Genomic DNA, 27,913 nt, shown 5'->3' on the forward strand with positions numbered 1-27,913 from the left:
TTGGCCATGTAGGCATTTACAGGGACCTAAATCCTGCATAGGCATGCATATTATGAAGTGGATGTAAAATATAGTGGGAATGAAGGATGTAAGAAGTTGGGAAGTTATTATTCAAAATAACTGTTTTTTGGCATGAGATAATTCATATCTATATTTATAATTTTAGAGAACGCACAGGAGCGCCGAACTCACTAAATGGGAGTCAAAAGACACATCATCTCCACCCAACCATTAAAAAGTTTTCAGAACTAAGATGAGAAGTCACTTACCCTCTCCAACCTTAGCTTCCTAATCTATAAAATAAGGGAAACTGACTAGCTGGTCATTAACATCTTTTCCAGAGTTATATGCATTAATATTTAAAAGGCTAAAAATATGTAAACTATTGAAACACTGATCAGTTGGTTCATCCTATGGTGGCATGATCCTTTTTCCTTTTTAATCTCTTTAGGTATGCTATAGCCTATTATGTTAAGCTTACAACTAAACCTTTGAACCTATTCAGCTATAAAGATCTCAGGTAATGCTCCCCAGACCATTAACTTGCATTTTTAACAAGGATCACTGCAATCCAATGAAAGAACAGCATCTATCTAATCCCCGAATTACTGAAGTGCAACTTTTGTTTAATACTTACCCAATACTTGTTTTAAGGGCTAGATTTCTTAAATTCTTTATTATATCTATGGCAATTTGAAGGCAAAATTATACCCTATGGTATAAAACCCGGATTTATAGGTATATTTAGAGCCTAACTAAAAAAACTACACTAAAATACAGACTCTCTGCATCACCTCACTGGTCTGGTAGCTGACATCAAAACTGATTAATGGCTAATTCCTACTTACACTCTTTCAAACTCTCACACAATTCAGAGTTCACCCTATCACTACATTCCTCTAGTAACTATACCCACATTTGTTTTATCAGGGCACTAAAGTGTACACATTTTATTTCGAAACCAGAATAATTTTTGAAAAAAAAATTTCAAAACTAGTTCTGACAAATAAAGTAGCTTGTCAACATTTTACTGTTATCAGTAGATGCCTAGTTTATAAGCAAACTGGAAACTCGACTAAAGTAGTAACGTTTGTTTTGGGGTGAGTAATGTTTGTTTTTTTGATTAAGATTAATTACAAACTAGTTTTGGCAACTAACTGCTTGTCGCACCAAATAAGTCATGACAAATAAATGAAATGTTAAAATGCACGTGGAAAAAGAGGATGAATTTGGAACAAAAAACGTGCATCAGACCAAGTGTAACGCTATGCTTCAGATTCCTCCCGACAGGGCCGCCTTAAAGCCCCAGAGCGAGGGCGCTGCGGCGGACGTTCTACAGCTACAGGTTGAATGACAAAGAGTTCCCGTCAGCACCACTCCGGGCGTCTGCCAGTTGCAACGTCCCCTCCTCAAAGTCCTCTCAGACACTGCAGTCACGCCTAGGCTGCAGGGACTGCAGCTCCCTCAGGCCACTACCGCCAAGTCGCCAGGTGGGACAAGGATTGGTTGGCCGAGGAGGTTGGGGCGGGCGTGCCACGAGTCCAAAATAACTCCCGCCCCGAGTACCGGGAGAAAGCCGCCAGCAGTCTGGAGGCACCACGTGAATCGGCCTCACGTCGATCCTTTCCCAGATCAAAAGCATCTCCGGAGCAGCCTACTTAACAGTAGAGGAGAAGCGACTTCCCCAAGGTCACCGGCAGCTCGACCCCACTCCTCGACCAGGCCGGTGGCCCGCACCTGACAACGGGGCTGCAGCTCTGCCGGGAAAAGCGCTGTCCCCAGCGCCTCAGGGTCTCCTTCACCAACACTGCGCTCCGAGGCCACGTGGCTGCTGCGGCCAAGATGCCCCCGCCCGGCCGCCCCCCCTCCCCCGGAGACCAAGCCCTCCACTCCCCCGAGGCTCCCTCCGACCCAGCCGAGGAAGCAAGGGCACCGCGGGGTCCCGGCCGAACGTGCGGCCGCCAGTTACCAACTAACCGTTATGCGCGGCTCGCGGCGCCGAGCGTGAACGTGACGCCGCGGCGCGGCTGGAGTCCCGCAGGGCCCAGGGTCCAGGTAGCGTCTTTCACCGGCTGCCTCGTCTGCTCGCCCGGGAACCCACGCGACCGAGTAGTCACGTCGCAGCTCGCCAGCACTTTGTCGGGCCGGGCCAGCGAGGCTGCTTTATAACTGGCCGGGGCCGGAGCATGCGCACAGGGGGCGGAGTCGGCCCTCCCGGCCACCGCCCCCTCCCCCCTACACTCACACCCGAACCGCAACTCGCGCCTCCACAGCTCTCAGGCGCGCGCCCGCTCACTCTCTCGCGCGCGCTGGCGCCCCCTCCCCGCCACGTGACCGGCGGCCCGACAGGACCCGAAAGCTGCGCCCCGCTATGCAACGCCGACCGCGTTGCCGCACTGCTGTGGGGGACTCGCCCTTTCGGCCAGCCGTCGGAGGACCTCGGGGTGACCTACTCGCATCTGGGACACCAACGTCGATCTCGCCCTCAGTCTCTGCCAGAGAAAAGGGGGAAACCGCTAAGGACGGATGGGGCGTGTCCCCCGGCTCCTGACTCAGGTGTGGGGGGGAGATGGGCGCGCGGAAGAGCGGGGAAGTGACTGGAAGTGGGGGACTGGGCGGGGTTTGAGTGGACGCGGGTGCACCTCCGACCCGGGAAGAGGCCGAGGGCTAGAGGTTAAGAGCGTGGGCTGTGGGCTCGCTGCTTGAGTTCTGTGACCTCGGGGAAGTCACTCAAATCCTCAGGGCCTGTTTCCTGCTCCCTAAAATGGCAACAGTAGTAGAAGCGACCTTAGAAGGGCTTTTGGTGGTTTTGAGAGAATTTATGGAACCTTCTTCCTACAGAGCCTGGTCTGTAGCATTTGGTGAATGGTGGGTATAAAGGCAGAAGTCGGGAGAGAAGAGCACGTCTGACGGCGGCGACACTGGTCCCAAGGGAGGGTCTGTGTGTCGGAAATATGAAGAAATGAGACTGCAGAGAGGCCAACTTTTTATGGACGCTGAGGATTTGGGACAAAATATAATTATAGCTCACAGTTCTGAAGGGCCGATTGTATTCTTAGCAGTTCACCTGAGCTATCCTCACAACCCTATGGTGTTGTTGAAGTGATCAAATTAAATAATCCTGGAGTGCTTCTGAGGTCTCCGAGGAATTTCTTTTGAGAAATGCCAAGAATGTACGAATCAAGGCCCCTGCCTTACAAATTTTGGGGGAGGGGGAGTCAGGTAGAAATCCACCAACATTGACAAGTACTTGGAGCCTGCCCTAACCCTGCCCCCCTCTCCTCCCCTCCCCCTCTCCTTACTTAATTCCCTCTACAACCCTGTGAGGTTGGCCTTCAGCTTTTTGTTTGCAAGTGAGGAACCTAGATTGTGATGGAGTGGGGATTGAAGGATAAAATTCTGAATGCTTCCGTGTGCTTTCTTCCTCTCTCCCACTCTGACTCTGTTTCACACAACAAAAAGCTTTCAGTAACAGTTCAGCACATTAGAAGACAGTATGGAATCTATAGCCAAGTACTGCTTATAAGCAGTAATCGATTTTTACCTTTGATAAATGCAGAGAAAATAATAAATGCAGAGAAGGAAGGCTCTTCTGGTGTTGCGGGTGGTCGGGATTTAGAACGGCAGTGCTTCAGGACTGTTAGGGTAGTAGCAGCATTCAGGGTAGGTGGTAGGAGAGTTGAATTAGGGAGACAAACTAGGACTGGTTCAGAGGTGAACTATCAGGACCTGAACAATGGAATGTAGTGGTAAGTAGTAGAATAAGATGATTCCCAGGAAACCTCAAAAGAAGGCTTATAGAGGAGCATAGTGTGGTAGATTAACGATATGGACCCAGGATCAGATCTGAATTCCAACTTTGATACTTGGCACTTAACTACCTCTTTGTGCCTAGGCAAATCATTTTACCTCTCTGACCCTCCCTCATTCTCTGCTCTGTAAAACAAGAGCACTACCTTCCCCGTAGAGTTGTTATGATAATAAAGTCAGTATTTACTTTAGTGTCTGGCATATAGTAAGCACTAAATAAATGTATAACCATGGAAAACCATGAAATTGAATCCTAAAGATTAACTCTGAAGTTCCCTCACTTGGTCCTAACAGTGTAGTCACAGGGTCATACTTAGTGTTGTATTGTAGTTTTGTATTCCTTTTCTTGAAGCTATCCACCAAAATTATATATACCTCAAGCCCCATAAAATCTGGATCTGCTCCTAGTAGGATCTGTAGTGTTGTGAAAAGAACATAGGCTTTGGAATCAGACTTGTTCCCATAACTTATTATCCCTGTTACTTTAGGCAGTTAATTCACTGACCTATTCTGGCCTCAGTTTTCTTACCAGATAAGTTGAAGGTAATATCTACCAGCCTGAGCTGTTGTGAGTCAAATAAGATAGTATTCGCAAAAGCAGTGAAACTTGGAAAGTGCTCTACAAATGTTTATGAATTAATATTGGTATAATTTGTCCATAAAGTGTATGAGGCAAAGATCAGAAACATCCCCAAGGTGAGACTTCCCTGGCTGTCCAGTGGTTAAGACTCTGCACTTCCAATGCAGGGGACGCAGGTTCGATCCCTGGTTGGGGAGCGAAGGTCCCACATGCTGCGCAGCCAAAAAATAAATAAAGGAAACAAAGTAAAAGATTAAAAAAAAAGCAACTCCAGGGTTCTTAGCTGAAAAAGTAGAAACGGCGTGGGTGAGCTGGCAAAAATAATGAAATGACACAGGTAAAATTTTTGCTTTTCTGCCAGGTTTTCTTCCTGATTAATCCATGAGACACTGAAGAGGTAAACTAGTAAGCATAAGATCAGAAATTTAGAGCTGAGAGGCGGTTGAAGATCATCTAGCATAACCCCCTACATTTTACAGAAAGCGAAATTAAGGTCTGGGGAAGCTAAAAGGCTTTTCTAAGGCCACCCATCTAATAAGTGGCATGATCGGAAGAACCAGATCTCTAGGCTCCAGGTTCTTACAGTTCCAAGCAGTCTTTAAGATAAAAGCATTTCATCATGGGGTCTTTCAAAATCAGAGAAGGTATGGTGCTCCCTAGTGGCTTTTGCCTTCATCACAACATTTTCTAGGTACACTTTTCTATTTTAAAGGTTGATAGGCAGTTTGCAAGCTTGTCAGTAAGTGAACAAAACTTCTGAAGATTTCAAGGTAAGAGTTATAACTTCAGAAATTAGTAATGAGATGAGACATGCAAATGCAAAATTTGAAAGTTCATAACAACTAGTTATTATTCAAGTTGAGAAAGTTACTCAACTGCTTTATCTGGAAAACGAGAATAATAAAATTACCGTGTATTTTCTCTGGAATTCAACTGTGAACTTCATTTACATTCCCCCAGTTACTCCATCATTTCTGTGACGTAGGAAATAACAGGAAAGGATTCTTTTAAAACACAATAATACTTAATAGATTAAGAACATTCCCCCCATTTAACATTTATAGCAATTTAATTGGGAATGTGGAAAATGAAAAGTTCAGAACAGTCCATATGGGGAACAGGTAACAAGAATATTCCTTTTTGACCTATTTATCCTCTAATTCAGTTTGTTTTCAGCGAAACTGCATAAGGCTCTCCTTATGGCAGTCCAGTTCCCATACCCTTATTCCATTCAGTGGTCTGATATGGCTTTTGTCTCCTGCTTCTTGTCTCTGCCAGCACAGGCTAGTTTTGGCCTATGCTGTTTGTAACCTACATCACTGTTTAGGACCTTTGCTAGCAAGCATTTCTTTTAGGCATGGTCCTACATATTTGCTAGCCTGTCTACTTCCTTGACCCCGGCTAACCGTGAGCTTGCCCCTTCCTTCTTTTTTTCCTCTCTCTTGTCTCTTCCTTTCTTCCTTCCTTCTTCCCTCCCTCCCTCCCTCCCTTGCTGTCTTTAGTATTCTAGGCAGGTGGGCTGAGGGTGGGGGAATAACAATAACGATAAATTGATGATGGCTAAGATTTAGGGAATATTTAGTATATGCCAGGCATCGATCTAAGCTTTTTACACATATTAACTCATTGACTCCTCATAAAAATGCTATGGACTAGTTGCTATTTTTTAAAATTATTTTAAAAAATATTTATTGGACTGTGCCAGGTCTTAGTTGTGGCACGTTGCGGCATGTGGGATCTTTAGTTGCGGCATGGGGGATCTGGTTCCCTGACCAGGGATCAAACCCGGGCCGCCTGCATTGGGAGTGCAGAGTCTTAGCCACTGGACCACCAGGAAAGTCTCTGGACTAGGTACTAATATAATCCCTATTTTACAGACAGATACAGTTACAGAGGTAACACACAGAGATGTTAAGTAACTGCCCCAAAGTCACATAATCAGCATTGTCTGGAATTAACAGGAAGTAGTCATTATTTAGTTTTCAGTATAAATATGAGTAGAAATTGTCATTTGTAACTGATAATACCATAGGAGACTAATCAATAGACTTTGAAGGCCATCTTAGGAAGACCATGTTCTAGGTTGCTTCTACCACTGGTAAAGCTAAACAGTCATTATAAAAACTGTTGGCCAGGGCTTTCCCGGTGATGCAGTGTTTAAGAATCCACCTGCCAATGCAGGGGACACGGGTTTGAGCCCTGGTTCGGGAAGATCCCACATGCCACGGAGCAACTAAGCCCATGTGCCACAGCTACTGAGCCTGTGCTCTAGAGCCCGCAAGCCACAACTACTGAGCCCGCGTGCCTAGAGCCCGTGCTCCGCAACAAGAGAAGCCACCACAATGAGAAGCCCACGCATCACAACAAAGAGTAGCCCCCGCTCGCTGCAGCTAGAGAAAGCCCGCGTGCGGCAACGAAGACCCAATGCAGCCAAAAATAAATAAATAAAACAAAACTGTTGGCCATGGAAGCTGCCTTTGAAACTAGAGAGTTCAAAAGGAACCACGCCCTGCTTATCTGAATCAGGGTAGTTGTGAACCTCTGGGCAGGTAAGTTGGGGTGGAGATGTTGGGATATCTTTTCAACAGCTAAATTTTAAGATCACCTATATTCCAGGAAGTTCTGGGTGTCCTGGCTCCCACATTGCACGCTGTGAGATCTTTCAGCGTGAGAGCTTGGACCTTATGGCCCTTACCCAACAGCAGCAGCAGGCAGTTGAACTCCTTGAACAGCTGTACCTCAAACCTGGTGTGACTCGGAAGAGGGGTGCATGCAGCGAAGGAAGCCTCTTAGATCATAATGACTAACTTTATGTATCCACTTGCTTGGGGAGTCAGGCCTGGGTGTTCTAACTGGACCTTGATACTGCTGCACTGGTGTACAAGATGAGGCGTTGATAAAGCACAGAAATCAATCTGTGGTGACCTCTGAGAACCCCGAATCCGCCACAGTGCCCTGCACCATACAGCACCTGTGACACCTGTGCCCAGGTGAGGTCCAGGGCTGTCAGCCTCACTTCTGAGCTGTGTATTAATAGAGTGAAGCCTCTCTCCACCCGCTTTCCTTTTGCACAAATCATGAGTTCAGATGTCATGCCTATTGTTTTTTACCCTGACAGCCTTATTTTTTGTGGTCATAGAATAAGGCCATACCCCTCTGGGCAGGGTGTAAAGATTTCCCTAAATAAGGTAAATGTTCTCATCATCGATCATTCAAAGAAGAAGAGAATTCTCATACAGGAATACTTGCAGCATGGAACAGGCAAGATGGCATTTCTGGATTTACTTTCTTAGGGTTCAGACTTAGAGGAGGTAAGAAATGTTGAGGGCTCTCACTGAGTCTGGGGAAATGGCCTCTGCCACAGAGCTGCCTAGTAGGACCCAGGCAAAGAGGTTTTCCTGGAGACCCAAAAATGAAGGTAAATATTCATGTTTTGTTAGTCTGCTTATTGATGCATCACTCTACTTATCCTTGAACTTCAGTCAAGTTTAATCTATCCATCTAGGCATCCAAGTTCATGTGTTTCAAATGAAGCACTTTCCCGTGTAGCACTAACGGTACAAGTTTGCTCGACATTTCTGCATAATACATTATTGGATAATTCAAAAGAAAATAGAATTCTTTAAATTACTAACACTTTATATTTAATCAGTATAAAGGGGAAAACAACGACAGGAAATTGCGTGGGGGTTAGAAAGTGAGGAACGGGTAGGCAGATGGGGAGTAGGGCGAACAAATATTGCAGCAGGCTAGTCTGTTCCACATTGGTCTCTGCTGAAGGATTTAAGAAGCAGGCAAAAAGGGGAGTGCTCCTTCCTGGCCCCCAAGTCCTCCCCATGGCGTCAGTGGTGATTTATGAAAGATCTTCAAGGAAAAGCTTAGTCTCAAACAAAGGTCTTAGTTACAAGATTTGGCAGTCCCCTCCCTATGAGGAGATTCTCCTTCCATTACGACCTTTGGCAGATCAGGATTCAAGTTTGAGACCCTGTGGATTGTCTTACAATTTCACCCACAGTTTTCTCCCATTCCAGGCCCATGGTTCCATTTTGGTCACCATGGCCACAGTAACTGAAATGGCCTGCTTCATCATTTGCAATGGACAGCCTCCAGCCCCAGACTCCAAACTGACCGCCTAAAGACAAGTTATTTTTTCCCTAGTGTCTCAAACTCATGGTCTCAGACTGAGGGCTTTAATTTTACCCTGCTTTGGGAGAGCCCTCTTTAAGTCTTCTAGATCTACATAATGCCTCTTACTGTTTATCATTTCTAATCTAGTAGCAAAAAAGAAACTGAAATATCTTGTAGCAGAATATCCTTTATTCTATGATACCTACCTCCGAGATACCTGGTCTCTTCCGTGCCCCCAAACCAGAAGCATAGTAACTCTTACCAAGCTCAGAATATACCGTTCTACTGCAGCTGTGGTTTTTTTATTTTTCACCACTCCCTCATTGATTTGTCTCATGTATGCTTGCCATAGCCACATCACCAGGAACCAGAATCTGGAGAAGTTACATGCCGGCAACAACAGGAAGCACAAAGCCATAAACTGCAAACAGGCAACAAACATCAGGGCAACCATCCACGTAGAAGATTAGGTATGCCTTTCATGTTGCTTCAGGCCAAAACAATAATAATGAAATAATGGGTTTTTTGCTCCTGTTTCCAATGAAAAGATAAATTAATCTTGGAGCCTTCCAACTTCATATGTATCCCCTCTGGTTTGCTAGTCATTGCATTTACCAACCCAGGTGAGACCACATCATGCAAGAAACACAGCCCAAATATGCTTCAACCATAACATGGGAATCTATAATGCAGGCTATGTTGATTACCAAGCCCACTTACAGAATCCAATGGGATGAGTGAGGTATGGACACCAGGACTTACCGGAGGAGTTCCTTGTTGCTGCAACCATGCTTCTTAACAAAGACCTTCCACCAAGAATCTAGGAAAATCCCATCCCATTCCCCCAAACTTATAGGTATGTTAAGGTATTCTTATGCTTAGTCATAAAGTGGGTATTTTTTAGCTTATAATTACTAAAAGGCTGAGGTTTAAACCTAGGTCTCATAGCTTGTGCTCCTAAATGCTGGACGATTTTCATTTATCTAAAACTCTGAGGTCATAGGGAGGGATGGGGATGAGGAGGGTAAGAGGCAGGAAATAGATGGATGTTTTATAGTCCCAACCCTGAGCCTTAGCTTTACATGCTGTTTCTTCAGAGAAAGCACTTCCTCCGTGTACCAGGTGAGCTGTATACAGAATAGCATGGAGATGAAAGAGAAGCAGACAGACTAACAAGGGAGTAGTTTTAGTAATTCTATTATATAATTCAAACCTCTTTGTAATCCAGTTTAGCTGCCCCACTAATTAATGTGAATTAATAAGTTTCATAATTATCATATTTACTCACCAGGTTCTTTCTACATAATTACTGTTTACACTTTAATAAATTGCTTAGGAAGGCCACCTCCTAATCCAAATTAAATGTAGTGTGTTTCATTTCCTATTTCATTCCTGTGGGCACATGATTATTTTGGAAAAAGCTTTGGCTTGATAATTAGATTCCATATCTCGCTCTCTCTAAAACATTACATATTCATAAGGCTTGCCAATCCAAGGGAAGGGCTCTTCTAGACTGTTAGTGGATCTCCTGAAGTTTTAAGGAGTTCAGGCAAAAATGGATGCCGTCTTTGTACTTTAAAATTCAGGCATTCCAAACTTCTAATGTGTTGTCAGCTAACAAGAATGCAGAAGTCATAGAATTCAGAAAATATCTTAAGAGTATTAGATAGCCATATAAACATTTTATGATCTAATTTATACATTTTTCATATAGAAAACTTTTCCTCAGGTCAGCAAAGCAAATTAAGTTTCTCCTTTATTTTCACATGAGGGGAGAAAGCTGGGGAGAGAGAGGGAAAGGTAATGTTTTTAAGGTAGATTAAAAAGGCCTAACGCCCCAAGAATTTTCTATCTGTATATTGCAGGGACATTTAAATTCTCTGTTAGCATTTGGTATGACTTTCTGTCAACTTGGAAAGTTAACCTTTCTAGGACAGTCTCTACTAGAAATTGGGACTTCCTCTTCAAAAAGATTTTTGCTTACTTCTTTTCAAAGAGATTGCAAGATAATTTTAGCTCACTGAAGAACATTTTCCACCTCTTGATTATCCAATACAGCTATAGTACAGTTCCTTTTATCCCTCCTCCCTTTGTCTTTTAGACTGGAAGTTATCAAAAGGTAAAAGGTGTTCAGAAATGGAGGCAAACATAGATGAAGCCTAAAGACATTCCCACGTATCCAGGTCTCTAGCAGCCTTCCTCCTGGCCTCTTCCTCTTTTTTTTTTTTTTGTTTGTATTTTTTGCGGTACGCGGGCCTCTCACTGTTGTGGCCTCTCCCGTTGCGGAGCACAGGCTCCGGACGCGCAGGCTCAGCGGCCATGGCTCACGGGCCCAGCCGCTCCGCGGCATGTGGGATCTTCCCGGACCGGGGCACGAACCCGCTTCCCCTGCATCGGCAGGCGGACTCTCAACCACTGCGCCACCAGGGAAGCCCCTGGCCTCTTCCTCTTGGCATTCTATCCTTACCAGGAAAAAAAAAATTACTCTGTAGGCCCCCACTCAAGGACCTGACTTCCCTGGGAATTTTTATTCTTATATTCAAAATACATATAGAATTTCATTCAGTTAAGTTTTATGACATGGGGACTTCCCTGGTGGCACAGTGGTTAAGAATCTGCCTGCCCATGCAGGGGACATGGGTTCGAGCCCTGGTTCAGGAAGATCCCAGATGCCACGGAGCAACTAAGCCCATGTGCCACAACTACTGAGCCTGTGCTCTAGAGCCTGCAAGCCACAACTACTGAGCCCGCGCAACATAACTACTGAAGCCCGTGTGCCTAGAGCCCATGCTCCACAACAAGAGAAGCCACCACAATGAGAAGCCCATGCACCGCAATGAAGAGTAGCCCCCACTAGCCACAACTAGAGAAAGCCTGTGCGGAGCAATGAAGACCCAACGCAGCCAAAAGTTTAAAAATTAATAAATAAACAAATTTATATTTAAAAAAAGACCAGATAGATGCTAGTTTAAAAAAAAAAGTTTTATGACATGCAAATTGTTGAAAAGCAATAAGTTATTACTGTGTAATTTCTGTTTATATCAGTGATCTCTGTTTTAAAAAGAATAGGCTATGCAAGACATGGAAGCAACCTAAGTGTCCATCGACAGATGAATGGATAAAGAAGATGTAGCACATATTTACAATGGAATATTACTCAGCCATAAAAAGAAACGAAATTGAGTTATTTGTAGTGAGGTGGATGGACCTAGAGTCTGTCATACAGAGTGAAGTAAGTCAGAAAGAGAAAAACAAATACTGTATGCTAACACATATATATGGAATCTAAAAAAAGAAAAAAATGGTTCTGAAGAACCTAGGGGCAAGAAGGGAATAAAGACGCAGACCTACTAGAGAATGGACTTGAGGACACGGGGAGGGGGAAGGGTAAGCTGGGACAAAGTGAAAGAGTGGTAGTGTATATATGGACATATATACATATACATATATATACACTGCCAAATGTAAAATAGATAGCTAGTGGGAAGCAGTCGCATAGCACAGGGAGATCAGCTCGGTGTTTTGTGACCAGCTAGAAGGGTGGGATAGGGAGGGTGGGAGGGAGAGAGACGCAAGAGGGAAGAGATATGGGGATATATGTATATGTATAACTGATTCCCTTTGTTATAAAGCAGAAACTAACACACCATTGTGAAGCAATTATACTCCGATAAAAACGTTAAAAAAAAAAAAAAGAATAGGCTATGAACTTCTCTCAACCTTTGATGCAGGACTCCAGCTGAACTAGCAAAGGACATTACCTCAAAGAAACTTAAATATTTTTTTCTTTAACAATTTAACTTTCTGTCTTTTCTCCTTCCCAATGTATCGCTATAAACTTCTTACAAACAGGGACTGTTTCTTCTGGTATCATACAGATTGCTTTATATAAACTTACGTATATGCTAGTACAACTTGGTTGATTATTTCAAAGTGGTGTCAGCATAATAATGATGGTAAATAACAACTAACATTTATATAGCACGGCCTCTGTGCCAGGCACTGTTGTAAGCATTTTACGTAGAGTTGCTTAATGTAAAGCCACTTTTATCTGATTGTCTTTTATTTTTCTGGCAAAACGCTTTAAAAATCTGTGCTGCAGTAAATTCCACAATTCAGCCTTCACCTCCCCAACAAGAATAACTAGAATTCCAGTGTCGGTCTCTTTATTATTTTGACTCCAATAAACTATCACTTTTTAGGTCCATGCTTGCCCTCGAGACTTGACCTGAGGACACAGCTGGTACTTGGTTTGCTTATCTTAGCATAGGAAGCAGCAAACAAACCTCAAGTAACTTTGCTCTTGGTATAAATCCTTGATTAGCTTCACTGAAGTAAAAGATGTAGTAAAAATGTTGATTTGAAGTTTGCTTGCTCTACCTTTCATAATTTTTCAGAAAAATATTGGCCAGGTCAGCAAATATATGCCATATATATATATGTGAAAGTTCCTTATCCCTTGTAATGTAATGAAGAGTAATGGATTGGTTCAATTTAGAATCTAACAAAATGACTAGTTTTTTCTTCCAATTCAGACTTTGTTTCTCTTCTTAAGACATTTAGTTTCATGCAGTTATGAAATTTCACTGTTTAGCAGTGAGAAGAAGTTTGATAAAACTGCCACTAGACAAGCTTGGACCTTTTTTAGAAAAAAAATTTATTTATTTTGGCTGTGTCAAGTCTTAGTTGTGGCACACGGGAACTTCATTGCAGCATGCGGGATCTTTAGTTGTAGCATGTGAACTCTTAGTTGTGGCATGCATGCAGGATCTAGTTCCCTGACCAGGCATTGAACCCAGGCCCTTTGCATTGGGAGTGCTGAGTCTTACCCACCAGACCACCAGGGAAGTCCCGGGACCTGACATCTGACAAAAACAAGAGGTGTTTTTGCCAATTAGTAATTCTTCCGTAGATTTAGGGGATGGAAGATAATCTGGTTTTGTTTACTTAGGAATTATTTATTTATTTATGGCTGTGTTGGGTCTTTGTTGCTGCTCACGGACTTTCTCTGGCTGTGGTGAGCGGGAGCTACTCTTCGTTGTGGTGCGCGGGCCCCTCATTGCAGTGTCTTCTCTTGTTGTGGAGCACGGGCTCTAGCACGTGTGGACTTCAGTAGCTGTGGCACGTGGACTCACCAGTTGTGGCTCGTGGGCTCTAGAGTGCAGGCTCAGTAGTTGTAGTACACGGGCTTAGTTGCTCCTTGGCTTGTGGGATCTTCCTGGACCAGGACTCGAACCCATGTCCCTTTGCATTGGCAGGCGGATTCTTAACCACTGCACCACCAGGGAAGTCCCAACTTAGGAATTTTTAAAGCACTAGCCTAGAACCAATTATAAAAATGTTGTTGTTCTATTAACCAAAGCACTCTTCCTGGCTGCACCACACTTCTGCCATTTCTGAAGGTGTTTACAGAAAGTTTGCTACCGTTTTGGCACATCCATTTTAGCAATACCACTGCTATACTTACGGATTCCACAAGGCTTTTGTAATCCAAGTGCATGTTTAAGACATTCATTCATTGTACTTAATTCATCCATTCATTCATTCATTCCATGTTTATTGAATACTTAACTATGTGTAATAAGATTTTTATAATTAAATTATTTGTAAAAATTTGTTAATTCCTGTACATGGGACAAAATTTTAATAATACAAAGGAATATACAGTGAAAAAGAAATCTTACATCCCAGTTCCTCAGCCATTCACCTCACATCCCCACAGTCAACTAATATTACCAGTAGTATTTTTATTAATATGTTACTTTTATATGCTTCTAGAGATATTCTATGTATATATAAGTAAATACATAGATTTTTATATATATATATAATGGTAGCATACTGTATATACTATTTTGTACCTCTCCTTTTTTCACTTAACAGTTTCTAATGGATAAGATTTATTGCTCTTTGGGTACATTAGATTAATTTCAATATCATGACCAGCACATTTCAATATTAAAGTTTTAGTAAAAAGATGCTCCAGAAAAGACCGTGAAATGATTTCCTTAAGTCAATAGGACAGTGTTTGTTACAGAATCAAAAACTTATCACAAACTTCTACCTTTTCTAAAAAATAAATTGTAAATATAGTTATACACATGAAACAACCAAAAAACACAAAAAACAAAAATAAAAAAAGAGGAAAGAGAATAATAATAAATACATGCTCAGAAAAGAATCTGTATAGGCTCAGAAAAAGGTAAAGGGGCAATAAGCTATGTGAAGATGTGCTTTGTGATTCTGTACATGATGTTACAAGTTGTTCTTTTGAATGATCAGCTGTCAACAATAACCTGCTCAGCCAGTAAGTCAGAGTCCAGCAAGGGGATTCTGTGGGTTTCCATTGTCTCTAGCCTAGTGTTTTTCCTAAGGGGTCTAAAGAGCACCGCATCTGTCAGGATCACTGAAAGCTTTTTGTTTTGTTTTGTTTTGTTTTTTAGAAAGTTCTAACGAAGGTAGCCACTTCCAAGGTTTTTGCCTTTTTATTTACCTAGCCAATCCACCCACATAATCTGATGAGTCAAATTGTCAAATATCTGAATGTAAATTTTTCTGCCATCATAATTTTGATACAGTCTAGGAAGTTGTACATTTAAAAATTGAATACCTGCAATGTGTGTTCCTCCAGTTTATCCAGTATTGGCTTACTGATGTTTAAGATTTATTAATGTTCAATGCAAAAAATTAATGAAGTCTTAATGTCTTTCTAAAAGTATTTCAGGGACTTCCCTGGTGGCGCAGTGGATAAGAATCTGCCTGCCAATCCAGGGGACACAGGTTTGATCCCTGGTCCAGGAAGATCCCACATGCCGTGGAGCCACTAAACCCATGCACCACAACTACTGAGCCTGCGAGCCACAGCTACTGAAGCCCATGCGCCCAGAGTCCATGTTCCGCAACAAGAGAAGCCACCACAAGGAGAGCCTGCGCACCACAACAAAGAGTAGTCCCGGCTCGCCACAACTAGAGAAAGCCCATGAGCAGCAACGAAGACCCAACAAGCCAAAAACAAAAACATAAATAAAATTAAAAATATTCCATTATTGGGACTTCCCTTGTGGTCCAGTAGTTAAGAATCTGCCTTCCAATGCAGGGGACATGGATTCGATCCCTGGTCGGGGAACTAAGATCCCACATGCCACAGGGCAACTAAGCCTGTGCACCACAACTAGAGAGAAGCTTGCGCACTGCAACGAAGAGCCTGTGCACCGCAATGAAAGATGCTGTATAGCTTAGTAAACTGTAGTAAACTTAGTAAACTGTATTCAGTATCTTGTAATAACCTATAATGGAAAAGAATCTGAAAAACTGTACATACAGTAAGTCCCATACGTACGAACCTTCAAGTTGCGAACTTTCAAAGATGCGAACATACGTTCCCATGTCCAATCACATAAGTTGGTTCATGTGTCTGGCGTACATTGTCACATGTTCATCCTCTACAAGTAGTTGTGCTTTTGTGTACTTTACTGTACAGTACCATATAGAGTACAGGAGTACAGTATCTTTATTTCAAGCCCAGGATGTTTGGAAGCAAGCTTAAAAGCAGCAGTGATGTAGCTGGTACTACTGTACTTTTCAAGATACTGTACTGTAAGATTAAAAACGTTTTCTTTATTTTTTGTGTTTGTTTTTTATGTATTATTTGTGCTAAAAGTAATGTAAACCTATTGCAGTACAGTACTATATAGCTGATTGTGTTAGTTGGGTACCTAGGTTAACTTTGTTGGACTTATGAACAAATTGGACTTACACGCGTGCTTTCAGAACGGAACTCATTCATATGTAGGGGACTTACTTGTGTATATAACTGAATCACTTTGCTGTATACCTGAAACTAACACAACATTGTAAATCAATTATACTTTAATAAAAAATGAATAAAATTTAAAAACCTGAATCTCCCTGAATCTGCAGGGCACCTTCTATACTCTACCCCATTGAAAAAAGTGAGGCATTTGAGGATATCTCAAAAAGAAAAGTGGCGAGCAAGTGGGGAAATGGGCAAAAGAATGGGAATAGACATTTAACCAAAGAAAGAAATGCAAATGACCAAAGCAAAATACAGAAAAGTATTCAATAATAATCAGATATGGATATCGACAGGGATTTCTCTGAATTATCAAGTCCAGACCAAGGGGGGAAAGTGGGGGTGGGGGTGAGATGAACTGGGAGATTGGGATTGACATATATACACTAATATGTATGAAACAGATAACTAATAAAAACCTGCTGTATTAAAAAGTAAATTAATTATGTAAGAGTTTTTCACAAGACATATTGGCAAAGGTGTATTTAAATTATAAAACCAGTTTTATAACTTTCAAGAGTATCTGGAAACCAGCACTCTCATACATGGCTAGTAGGAGTAATTCTAGTTATGAGAATTTATCCTTAGGAAATAATTATATATTCTTGTACAGGTTTTTTCAATGCAGTGTTATTTATAATAAAGACTATACATAACCTAGATGTTTAACGATAATAGGTGAGTTAAACTGTGGTTTTTCTCGGGACTTCTCTGGTGGTCCAGTGGTTAAGACTCCATGCTCCCAATGCAGGAGCCCTGGGTTCGATGCCTCGTCAAAGAACTAGATCTCGCACGCCACAACTAGGAGCCCGCGTGCCACAACTAAGACCTGGCACAGCCAAAATAAAGAAATATTTTTCTAAAAAACTGGTTTTTCTAAATGTTGGATTACAAATGTAGCCGTGAAAAACAATCATGCTTTAGAAAAATATGGGAAATATTTATGATGTATTATTAAAGAATGAAGGTTTCAAAACACTAAGTACAAATCCATCACGATTTTATTTTTTAAGTAAAGTATGAGCACAAAAGTAACATTAGAAGATTATAACTCAAAATGTTAAGCATGTTACTCAGTGGTGGGATTATAGGGTGATATTTATTTTCTTTATATCTTTATTTGGATTTTTTTTATAATTTTTCAGTTGTGCCATGACTACCTGAAAAAAAAAGGAATACACTTTATATAAGAGAGCTATTTTGTTTTAAGCACCTGTGGTAAGTGATTTTTTTTTTTTTTTTAAACTGGAAAAGACTGAGCATTCCATATACCACAACAAGGATGACAAAGGGGAGAGTCTGCCTGTCAGATGAAACCATAGACTATTCAAACTGGGGGATGAGTTAGAAATAATCCAACTCCCTTTATTTTATAGATGAAAAAATACAGTCTAAACTTACCCAAGGGCACAGAGATAGTGTTTAGAATCCAAACAATAATTGGATTTTCTAATTCCTAGAATCTTTATCTCATCTTTCTTCCTTTCTACTTATTGTATAATGTAGTAGTTGGCAACTGTGTTCTTTTAAGTCTGAGAAAAGAAATGGAAAAATTTTAGGATTTTACTATATCTTAAATAACATAGTAACATAGCTTTTCTTCCTGTTTTTGAATTGGCACTTGCCTCCCCCACCCAAAAAAATACCCATACACTGTAGTTATCTTCAGAGTAGCCCATTTGAAACAGCACCTATAAATACAACTTCATGATGCTGATTTAAATCTCTCTCACATCTTCCCTTTTCACCCAGCTACCTTCCTCAAGGCCACAGACTGATTATAAGAGGTAATATCGTGGACTAAGAAGCCCTGTATCACCTCACTACTCACTAAAGTACTCACCCTCCTTTCAAAGCAAATCCATCTTTCAAGTCACCTCAAATTGGGTCTAATATCCGGTTATGAAAAGATTTCTGACACAAAACTCATTTAAATGTGGCTTCCTAACGATAAAGCAAGCAGGCTTGGTGCTCAGAGACTGCTGTCATTTAGATCAGAACAGATTATTGTCATCATTATGTAATTTTTGTTCTTTATAAAGAAAACCCTTTGGCGTTTACTTTACCATGGTTTTCATAGTCGCATGAGATAATTTGGGGAAGTAATCCGAGTGATTATCTGACCCAGCATTTTTGGAAGCAAGTAACAGTTTTCAACACCAATACTTAATGGAAATCTCTAAATTAATATATTTTTAAATTATCAGAATATCAGGAACTTTTAAATTTTCGGAGATTCTTAGGTGGTATGCAAACTTATCATTTCATTTGCTGACATCTCAGTCAAATCAGGATCTGTGCTCTTGAATCAAAGATGCAGAAGCCTGTAAGGGCTTTCCTCTGTCATCTCCCCTGTAAATAATAGATTTTTTTCTACTTTATTTACCTGGAGAGGTGTACACAATATGAAAAGGCAAAGACTTGCCCTCCATAGGTATGGTCTACCTAACAGATATAGTGGGGCTTACCTGGGACCTCCATGAGTTAGTCTCTACTGTGTCTTCCAAAGGAAACAGAATACACTGTCCTTTGGTTGATACAAACAGAAGACAGCAGCTGTATGTGACCTTGTGTCTGACATGGTTCTGGCATCTGGACAGAATCTTTTTGGTAGCCTGTGCTTTGTCCCCTTCTAGCAAGTACAGCAACTAGGCACCTGGGCCTAAGACTTAACCACTCCACAAGATCCCAGACCTCCTTGAAGGTAGGAGAAAGGGGTTCCAGTATTCTCAGCATTTAGTTATCAGTCTCAGATGGGCTTAGTGTTCAGTTAATGAACAGGAACCATGCCAGGGAGAGACACATGAGCTTAGATCTCAAAGGGTATGTCCTCTGAAGCTGAAATCATAAACCAGAACATCTGATGTGTACCTCATACACAATGAAGGAGGGAGGACTGCTGACGGAAATGTCACGAGCAGCTGCTTTTAGCACTTGGCTCTCACCTATGAAGCTTCCCTCTCGGCCACTACACTCTACCCTCTTCCTGCATGAAAGCCATTTAGGGCTCTTTAGTTCTCATCCTGCACACTGTGAAACAGGCTATAAATTTATATCTATTAAATCAGTCTAGTTCATGGCTGGTTGATGTGCCTGGTGGGTTATAAGAATGACTGGCTCAGGCTTCCCTGGTGGCGCAGTGGTTAAGAATCCGCCTGCCAATGCAGGGCACACGGGTTCGAGCCCTCATCAGGGAAGATCCCACATGCCGCAGAGCAACTAAGCCCGTGCACCACAACTACTGAGCCTGTGCTCTAGAGCCTGCAAGCCACAACTACTGAAGCCCATGCGCCTAGAGCCCATGCTCCGCAACAAGAGAAGCCATCACAATGAGAAGCCTGAGCACTGCAACGAAGAGTAGCCCCCGCTTGCCGCAACTAGAGAAAAGCCCATGTGCAGCAACAAAGACCCAATGCAGCCAAAAAAATAATTAATTAATTTTTTTTAAAAAAAGAGTGACTGGCTCAGCTACTGTTTTGAGTCAGGAAAGAGACAATTGTGTGCTCTGCACTGAAAGGTAAGGAATATGGCCTATGGTCCTAATTAAGTTGTTAAACAATGTTCTCTGAACGTTGTTTAAATCACTTTGTTCTTCTACCACTTCTCCAGCTATACGATAAAGCATGTAACCTGAGTGACTTCATAGTGGGGTTGTGTAGGCAGGGTATTCCCTCCATCTGGAATTCTCCTTCCCTCACTTGTCCAATGCCAAATCCTCTTTATCCTTTGGGTTTAGGTTGAAATCTTAATTTCTTGAGGAGAGTTTTCCTAATCCTACTTTCTTACTTCTCAAAACCAAGAATTCCCCCAGTTCATCACTCCATAGCATCTGGTACTTCCCTTTTTGCAACCTGTGTCATGCTTATGATAATAGTTGTTCAGTGTCTATCTTCCCTATTAGATTTTAAGTTCCATTAGGGTAGGAATCACATCTGTCTTTTGCACCTGAATATCCACGAAGCATTGTGCTTTGCACACATTTGGTGCTTTAATAAACATTTGTTGAATGAATGATGAATTACATCTTATAATTACTTTGAGATTCCTTTGTGAAAATTGGTGTTGAACTCTGTGCATTCCTGATCATGCAGGTGATATTAATAACAGGTGTTGCATTAGAGCCAAAACGACTGCTAGTTATTGCTCAATTCCCCATACCTGACTACTGTTTGCCTTTTTGTATCACAATCTGAATTCTTATCATCATGGCAAATTATTTCCAACTCCCTAAGCAATCATTTTTAGGAAGATTGCAGTCGTGTTCATTTTTAAGTAAAACTTAGAATCCAAACTGGCTTTAGAATTGAGTACTGTGTTTCCTAATATTTTCGTAAATTTAAAGAATCATTAAGCTCCCGTAGAAAAGATTTCATGTGATCTAATTACTTTGAGAAAGAGTTTGCCAACTTCAAATTCATTCTTACCCAAATGCCTTCTCGTTGACTCTAGGTGTTTCTGAAATATTAACCTGAACTTGAGTATCTAATTCTATCTAGAAACTTTTCAGGGTAGATTCGTAGTTGAAACAAGGAAAACCAGCTTAATATGCCATTTATTAACTCACTGATTTATTAATTCAATAGTTATTAGTGAACACTATAAGCCAGACACTATTCTAGATATTTGGGAATATCGGTAGAACATTCTTGTTCTCAAGGAAATAATGATAGGACTATTGTAGTATAAACAGTAGTCACCAAACATTCCTTTGCTCCTCTGCTTTTCCCAGCCTTCCTTCAATTAGGTTGGGGTCAAGTGATTACTTCTGGCTAAGGGCCTGAAGGAAATCTTGTATCACTTTCAGGCTGAGGAAGTTATAAGCTGATGTGCCTCCCCTAACCCTTTTTCCCCCTCAAGGTGACCTCGGAATTTACATGTTCCAAGTGTACAGCTGCAAGATGGTAGATCCTGAGTCATCTTGGTTACTTGAGCGAAGGTGTGGAGTAGAACAACACAACCTTCACTGCCTGCAAACCTTCACTGCCTGCCAACCTAGGACATGTGTGAGATACATATTTTTGTTGGTTAAGTCATTAAGAATTCAGGGTTTAACTGCTGAATTTTGTTGGTTAAGTCATTAAGAATTCAGGGTTTGACTGCTCAATTAACTACCTTGAGTGATACAACTTCTATTATTTATTTAACACCTTTTATGTGCTAGTACACAGTACTAGGCTGTAACAGTGATTTATTGTTGTTATAGCCCTGTCAATCACTTTCCTTGACAAAAGGGAGGCTTTTTTTTAAGTTTTTTTTTTTAATGTATAAATATATTTACTTATGTATTTTATTTTTGGCTGTGTTGGGTCTTCATTGCTACGCACAGGGTTTCTCTAGCTGTGGCGAGCAGGGGCTACTCTTCGTTGTGGTGCGTGGGTTTCTCATTGTGGTGGCTTCTCTTGTTGCAGAGCACGGGCTCCAGGTACTCGGGCTTCAGTAGTTGCAGCACGTGGGCTCAGTAGTTGTGGCTCACGGGCTCTAGAGCACGGGCTCAGCCGTTGTGGCACATGGGCTTAGTTGCTCCACGGCATGTGGGATCTTCCCAGACCAGGGCTCGAACCCGTGTCCCCTGCACTGGCAGGCGGATTCTTAACCACTGCGCCACCAGGGGAGCCCCTGAGTCTGCTGAATCACTTTTCAACTCTGAGCCATCAAAAGCACTGGCGATGCAGCATCCCTTAAGCAGGGCTCCACCATTTTTTTTCTGAGACTTTCTTCCAAGCTTCTGACATCCATTCTACATGTTTTGATGCTGGTGCTTTTTTTTTTTTTTTTAATTTTATTTATTTATGTATTTGTTTTTCCTGTGTTGGGTCTTCGTTTCTGCGCGAGGGCTTTCTCTAGTTGCGGCAAGTGGGGGCCACTCTTCATCGCGGTGCGTGGGCCTCTCACTATCGTGGCCTCTCTTGTTGCGGAGCACAGGCTCCAGACGCGCAGGCTCAGTAGTTGTGGCTCACGGGCCCAGTTGCTCCGCGGCATGTGGGATCCTCCCAGACCAGGGCTCGAACCCGTGTCCCCTGCATTGGCAGGCAGACTCTCAACCACTGCGCCACCAGGGAAGCCCAATGCTGGTGTTTTCTTGATCTTACTGGAAGTTGTCAAAGGAATGTTTTCAGGCAACAACTAGGATTTGTATTTCTTGTGTTAATGGTGCTTAAATGGTTTTTTGACTAAAACGTCCATGGGTTTCAGTTATCCAGTCACACCATCAGGAATAATGACCAAGTTTGTGGATGAGCAGACGATAGCAACTACATTGAAACTGCTGAGCAGTGAAAAAACTGAAAAAGACCAATTGTCTCAATTTCAGAGATGTTAAAATGTGAAAATAGATGTATCTTGGAAGAGATAAAGTATTGTGTTTTTTTACAAATAAGGATATATAATAATAAGCCCCCAAAAAGCTCAGCTACTCAGGAGCTCACATCATTCTCTGAACTCCATCCCATTGTTAGCACTCCAGTCCAAGCCTTCACAAATCTAGGGCAATGCATTAAGAAGGGTCTGGGGTTAAGAGGAAAGAGAACTGGCTTTAGTGTCTGAAGACCTGAGTCTGACTCTCAGCCCTGTGGTTTTTCAGATGAGCTGCTCCAGGCGTCAAGTCACTATTCTTTGGGGAAATACCTAATTCCGAAGGTTTTAGGAGGGGATTTAATGTATGCAAAAGCACTTTAACTGTAAAATTTATATGCAGAGGACAAAGAACTCATGTTTGTTGAGGGCCAGGAACTGTGCTGGGTACTTTGCTTGCATTATCTCGTTTGATCTGATGTAAATGCCGAGGCAGGTAGTATCTTGATCATCTTGCTATCTAATCCACTTAATTCTGGATTAAGTTTTTTTCCTAAAATACCTCTTTCCTTGTCTCATGCCTTAAAGCAGAAATCATCTGTGCTACTGTTCGGATCACAGACAGTTGATGACTGTGAGCCTGTCACAGAACTGCAGCCTCTTACTTGCTCTTCTTGCCTTGTAGCCAGAAACAATTGAAATAAGAGACCCTTGGGCTACCAGTGTACTGCCTTCTCTGTGACTCTGATGCCAAAACTAGCCCCCGAGGACCATGCAGAAAGTTTTTCCTTATGGTAAAAGTCCAAAATGGATCCAAGATTCAGGGTGTTAATCTAAGTGAGCATTAGACAATGTGAACCGATTCAGATGTGCATAAAGTTGGCATCCAAAAAACCATAGAAAACAGAGCCCTCAGCCACAAGAATATAGTTTGGGGGGCTGTAACTCTATTCATGGGAGGAGAAGTTACCAGCAAGAAATCTAGTTCTGGGGAATAGAAGTATAAGACAGGAATCCCCTTAAAGCTCGACTGCCTTTGAGACTGAATCATTGAACTAGTGACCTAGTCTCCTCATGGTCTTCTAGCAGGAAGAGTTTGAGTCCTTGAATTGAGTGAAGCTGCAATGACAAGTTAGGGTTATAGATTCAAGCTCAAAGTCTAGAGCATTACAAAGTTAAGAGCTAAGCACATTGTTACACCAGGTACGTGAAATGCTATCTTGAAATACAAATAAGCGGGAGTGAGGTGGAGTGGGGTGGGGTCTAAAGCAATAAACTTTATTATATTTCAAATGTCCACAGGATAACTTTTAAAGCCTCAAAGGGGCAAAGATCCACAAAATTTGGGGGGTCTTGAAGACCCACATCAAGGCCACCCTCTTAGGACACCTCCAAGAGCAGTGCTGTAATGTTTAATTTATAACTCAGTGTAACACTCATATTGCTCTCAGATTAGTTTATATTTACATTGACGCTACATTAAGATTCGAAGCTTGAGGGTAGTAATAGCATCTTACTTTTTAAAATGTTCTGCAGGGCTTCCCTGGTGGCACAGTGGTTGAGAATCCGCCTGCCAATGCAGGGGACACGGGTTCGAGTCCTGGTCGGGGAAGATCCCACATTGCCGCGGAGCAGCTAAGCCTGTGCAACACAACTACGGAGCCTGCGCTCTAGAGCCTGTGAGCCACAACTACTGAAGCCCGCGCACCTAGAGCCCGTGCTCCGCAACAAGAAAAGCCACCGCAATGAGAAGCCCACGCACCACAACGAAGAGTAGCCCCCGCTCGTTCTCGCACTAGAGAAAGCCCACGTGCAGCAACAAAGACCCAACGCAATCAAAAATAAATAAAATAAAATAAAATGTTCTACATGTGCAGTACCTAGCATAATGCTATATAGATCAAAAAAAACTTATTAATGTCACCCTTTCCTATTTGAATCTGGTGCAGTTTATATATGATCTCTAAAAAGGTGAGAACCTAGATTACTTTTTGCCATTCAGCACATAATTTTCCGAGAAACCAGCCACTCCAGAAAATCTATCTTATTTGCGGAACTATTGCAAAATCTGACACTCCTCTTCACTTCACTGGAATGCCCTCGTAATTGCCAAATGTTGCCTTGCCTCATGGAAATTCTTGGCCAGACCTATGGATTGTTGGCCCTTGCAGGTGTTGACCCTTGAAGTCCAGTTCTCCTATAAAATTAAATCAAACAACGTCTCTTAGTGATCTAATGAGAACAGGCACTGAGCTAGTTACCATCAAAGGTACAAATGTATGATCACTGCCCTCAAGTAGTTTATAGTTTATATAAAAACAAACATCAATATTTAAATAGTGTAAAGACAACAGACAGATGATACAGAAAAAAATGAATTTACTGGAGGATAAGACATCATTTTTACCCCTTTATCTAGAAAGCCAGATCCCAGTGTCAGAGCTCCCCATGCCCTGTTTTCCTTCATGTTACTATTTTGAGGTGCACTTGTGGAAGAGGTATGATGTCCTTGTCCTATATAAGTCTTCCATGTACCTTGGGCCATCTCCCGGATGTTTGGTTCTCATCTCTTGACCTAAGGTTACTCAATAGCACTCACTGAGATTCCTGCCTTGGGAAATGTCCACCTCCTCTCTTTACTACCAATTCTGTATATTAGGGCCTATACGCTTGTTGATTTTGTTTTTCAGTTTTCTAGACCTGCGGACCTTGAGCTGGTACAAGGCCACAAAGATATATTTATTTATGTTGTCACAAGACTTACTTTCTTCCCCTAGCATGTTGGGCCAGAATATATATGATTTCTATTCATCCTCATCACTCTGCCTGGAATATAATTTCCCTGGGACAGCCTTTTCTTCTGAGATGAAGAGATTGTCAAAAGCAGTGCAGCAACCACTGCCTCCTGTTCCTTCACCTCATTTTCCCTGTTCCCTCCTTACCCTCTCTTCCCTGGCGACTTCATCTGTTTCCCTATGAGAATGAATGTTACCCCATTCCAAGTCTTCCATCAATGTGTTCTAAAAGGAGAGAAAGCCTAAGAGTATGAGTCAACTTTATTCCTGGTACTGAACCCTTTTTGTTCTCTTGTTAGTTGCCCTGAGGAACAGGGAAGGGAAGTGCAGCTTCTACTTCTCCCTTCTATTTTTCTAATTCTCTTTCCCTTTCATAAAAAGGAAGTGAATTGCGGTCAACCTATTTCATTAATTTAAAACAGATCCATTTAAAAGAAAGTGATAGGGCTTCCCTGGTGGTGCAGTGGTTGGGAGTCTGCCTGCCGATGCAGGGGACACGGGTTCGTGCCCCGGTCTGGGAGGATCCCACATGCCGCGGAGCGGCTGGGCCCGTGAGCCATGGCCGCTGAGCCTGCACATCCGGAGCCTGTTGCTCCGCAACGGGAGAGGCCACAACAGTGAGAGGCCTGCGTATCCTATCGCAAAATAAATAAATAAAGAAAGAAAGAAAAGAAAGTGATAACACACTGAGCTCCTGTTATATGCACATAGGACATTACGAAGTACTTACTTTATGGTGCTTAACATGTTACAATTGACTTTACTAACCTTAGTGTTGGCTTCTTAGCCAAAAACAGAATCAGACTACCCCAGGAGATGAACAGACATCTGCCTGATGGCCTGACAGTTGAAAATGCTCTCCTTCAACTTTTCCAGGTGTGGAGAGGGTAACTGTGACCTGCCTTTCTGTCCTCACCTTATATTTCAGTGATTTATATGTGCAGCTAAGCCTCCAGTATGATGCAACCTCCTGGAGGAGAGAATCTTGCTTTCTCACCCATCTTTGTTTCCCTCCACATCATCGAGTTGCACATCCACATTGCACATGTCAATACTCAACAAATGTTTTTGATAAATCAATCAGTCAAGCAAGCCTTGCCAAAGTGGTCACCTGTCGTTACTGCCTGGCTTTGTAGAAATCTTTCAACCCTGTGTGTCGGTTCTCTTGAGTGTTAAAAATAACAACAACAACAATAATAGGTGTTACCTGTGCAACCATGAGGAACAACTCCCGTGAGAGCCAATGACAATGAGAGAAAGGGCAAGGAGTCATGTTGGGAGCACAGTCATTCGACCCTGCCTCAAACAGACCCAGGGAACAGCTCTGAGGAATTACATCCAGAAGGGAGCCTCTGGAGAACACCCACATTCAACACCAGTACCTATGACTTTCCGCACTCAGGAGACAGCCCCTGAGAGACCTTGCTCCATGTCTCACACCGGGAGTGAAGAAGGGGAGCCTCTCTCTCTGGCCCCAGCCTGGAAACTTGAGCGGTTCCCTGACAAAAGGATTGCTGAGAGACTGAGCAGATGCAAACGGAATGCCTGTGCCCTTCCCTGACTGCCTATTTTGGCCATCTCCCTGCTTTTAGTCTCCACAGTGGAGGGATCAGGGGCTTGAGCCAAGCCAAAGATACAGGAGAAAGATCTGGAATATACCTCTGTGGGTAGGGAGGGGAGCGTACAGAGAGGAATGTTCAGAAAACAAACTCCATGCAAGAATCTGGAGTCATCAGGGGGCCAAGTCTTCTATTCAGTTAACCCCCAGTCACTGGTAGGAGCGTCATTTTAATGTATGATTGTTGGGGAAAGGTGGGATATGGTAAATCATGATAATTCGAGGGGGTGGACCTGACAGTCTAGTCCCCCGGTTGGCCTTGAGTGAAGAGAATCAGTACCAGTGGCTTGACTTCCCTGATTCACCCTACCCCTCTCCCAGCACCATCTAGAGATCTCTCCAGGGAGAGGCTGTGGCTATTATCGAGTCTATCCAGTGTCCTGTGTTTATGCACCAGGAGCTTTGGGTCTACCTGAAATTCTTTCCATCTGGCAGAGCGGAGCTGGGAATGGTAGGCCTCAAAAGGGCTTCAGTGCTTGACCTTTCCAATGTGGCAGTCCAGTAGTGCTGGAAAAATATTGCTCTGGCAGGACCCTCTTCCTTTTCCTTGTACCCTGAGGATGTGTAAAATCCTCACCTGCAGAAGGAGAAGAGGGAGGAGTTTGTCCACACCATTCGTTCCCTGTCATCACCTGCTGTTCATAGCTGCTGCATAGCACATGTAGGCAGTGAGGCATCCATTACTTGACTTTAAACTCTGCAGTTACCCTGGGCCCAAAAGTTCTGGGAGCAGCTTCCTTCAAGTCTTTCTTTTGTTTTTTTAAAGATTATGTGTTTTTTTTGTTTTTGTTTTTGTTTTGTGGTACGCGGGCCTCTCACTGTTGTGGCCTCTCCTGTTGTGGGGCACAGGCTCCGGACGCGCAGGCTCAGCGGCCATG

General features: G+C 42.5%; 1 protein-coding gene and 1 long non-coding RNA gene across 3 annotated transcripts in view; one reads left to right on the plus strand and one right to left on the minus strand.

Moving 5' to 3' along the window:
- Positions 1-2,252, minus strand: part of LOC113611799 (monocarboxylate transporter 1) — a 37,213-nt gene extending 34,961 nt beyond the window's left edge. The window contains exon 1 of one of the 2 annotated variants that reach the window (XM_027091158.1): positions 1,978-2,252. The gene's annotated coding sequence lies outside the window, so the exon portion shown is untranslated. The remainder of the gene's footprint in view (positions 1-1,977) is intronic. The other variant, XM_027091159.1, reaches the window with a different exon arrangement.
- Positions 2,253-2,296: 44 nt separating this feature from the next.
- On the plus strand, positions 2,297-15,283 carry LOC113611800 (uncharacterized). The gene is made up of 3 exons (XR_003429601.1): positions 2,297-2,556; positions 8,871-8,988; positions 15,235-15,283. It is a non-coding gene; the product is annotated as an uncharacterized LOC113611800 (long non-coding RNA).
- The last annotated feature ends 12,630 nt before the right edge of the window (positions 15,284-27,913 follow it).

The sequence above is a fragment of the Aethalodelphis obliquidens genome, unplaced genomic scaffold (genome assembly GCF_003676395.1).
Source record: "Aethalodelphis obliquidens isolate GAN/ISIS:26980383/991018 unplaced genomic scaffold, ASM367639v1 scaffold70, whole genome shotgun sequence".
Classification (NCBI taxonomy): Eukaryota; Metazoa; Chordata; class Mammalia; order Artiodactyla; family Delphinidae; genus Aethalodelphis; species Aethalodelphis obliquidens.